The 1,714-nt window shown below is 30.7% G+C and overlaps 1 long non-coding RNA gene across 1 annotated transcript; it reads left to right on the plus strand.

Annotated features, from left to right (window-relative positions):
* Window positions 1–491: 491 nt before the first annotated feature.
* LOC109582320 (uncharacterized) lies at window positions 492–1,704 on the plus strand. Its single transcript, XR_002185031.1, has 5 exons — window positions 492–521; window positions 579–640; window positions 699–758; window positions 856–899; window positions 1,626–1,704. It is a non-coding gene; the product is annotated as an uncharacterized LOC109582320 (long non-coding RNA).
* The last annotated feature ends 10 nt before the right edge of the window (window positions 1,705–1,714 follow it).

Below are 1,714 nucleotides of genomic sequence, written 5' to 3' on the forward strand. Positions count from 1 at the left end.
TATTTCAATGCAGAAATTTGCTAATCTTCCCCCATGTATGTCATCTCGTGACCACGCCCACAACCGGAAGTGATTTTGATAAAATGGCTGCAAGGCAAGAAATTGCAACTTTTGACCCAAGATTTAGTATGGAAACAATACTTTTTGATAATTTTACTTATTTTTCCTATGATTTTTTCTTTATTACCAACTTATTTCTGCAAAAAAGTTTTTGGGTTGAGTTACCCTTTAATAGTTACTTGTACAGAAGGAGAGGGTCAGAAAGATAGTAAAGTACAAAAGATAAGTGCACCAGGTAATTAAATTGTTGTTTTTGTTTATATTATTATTATTATTATTGTTATTGGTTACTCATTCACAAACAGAGGATCAGAAAGATACAGTAGTGCAGTACAAAAGAGAAGTGCACCTAGTAATTCAATTGTTGTTGTTTTTGTTATTATTATTATTGTCATTATTAGTTATTCGTAGACAAAGAGAGAGTCATAAAGATTGTACAGTACGATAGAGAAGTGCACCAGGTAATTAAATTATTTTATTATCATTATTATTATTATTATTATTATTATTGTTATTAGTTACTCATACACAAGTAGTGGGTCAGAAAGTTATTACAGTACAAAAGACTGAAGTTCACCAGGTAATTAAATTGTTGTTGTTGTAATCGTTATTACTATTATTAATATAATTATTGTTAGTTACTCGTACACAAGGAGAGGGTCAGAAAGATAGTATAGTACAGAAGAGAAGTGCACTAGGTAATTAGATTTTGTTGTTATTATTATTATTATTATTATTATTATTATTATTATTATTATTATGATTATTGTTAATATTTGTTACTCATACACCAAGAGAGGGTCAGAAAAATAGTGCAGTACAAAAGAGAAGTGCATCAGGTAATTAAAACAAAACCTTACCAGAAAAACTTTTTAACGACCTGGGAGCGTAGCCCCCAGGTCGTTCCTATAATTGATTTCACCCACGTGCGATGTTTGTATATATATATATTTGTATGTCCACACTTACATTTCTTCTATACATGTTGTATTGGAGAAATAACAAAATTCATAAGCCTTAGCAACCATCCACCCACGCTCCTTTACGTAGTGGGTGTGGTCACGGCAAACAAAATGGCGGCTTAAACTTGAGACAAATTCTAACAGCAAGACAACATAGAGATACTGTCTAAAGACTTCTCTAGAAGCATTAGAAGGTAGAGAGAACCCCTATAAGTCTTAATAAAATTTAGTTATTCTTGCAAGGTGGTGAAATCAATTATAGGAATATTTTTTACACTGTTACGCTTGTTATAACTGTTTCATACATTATCTATTGAAAAAATTTGCCATTTCTTGTGGGTATTATACAGTGTAATTGTATTTGATGTAATTTGTCTATGCTGTCTTTACTACCTATTCTACATGTATATACCTGTATTGGGCGAATTATCAGCATAGAAAAAAAACATTTAATGGATGCCTATTTATTAACAAAATGTGGCATGCACCTTGTAAATGTTTAGTTTTGCCTTGTGAGCATTTTTGCCTTACTACATTTGTTAGAGTGTCTACATGTAGATTTATGTTTATTAAACTTGAAGTTATATGTGTGTACCTTAATAGGTCCGTAAAAACTTGGCTGAGAGTACTAATACTAGTACAAAGTTAACAGCTCTACAATTTTTTGTTTTTATTTACTGATTGTTTTATGT

Source organism: Amphimedon queenslandica, unplaced genomic scaffold (assembly GCF_000090795.2).
Source record: "Amphimedon queenslandica unplaced genomic scaffold, v1.1 AMPQUscaffold_13390, whole genome shotgun sequence".
In the NCBI taxonomy this organism is placed as follows: domain Eukaryota; kingdom Metazoa; phylum Porifera; class Demospongiae; order Haplosclerida; family Niphatidae; genus Amphimedon; species Amphimedon queenslandica.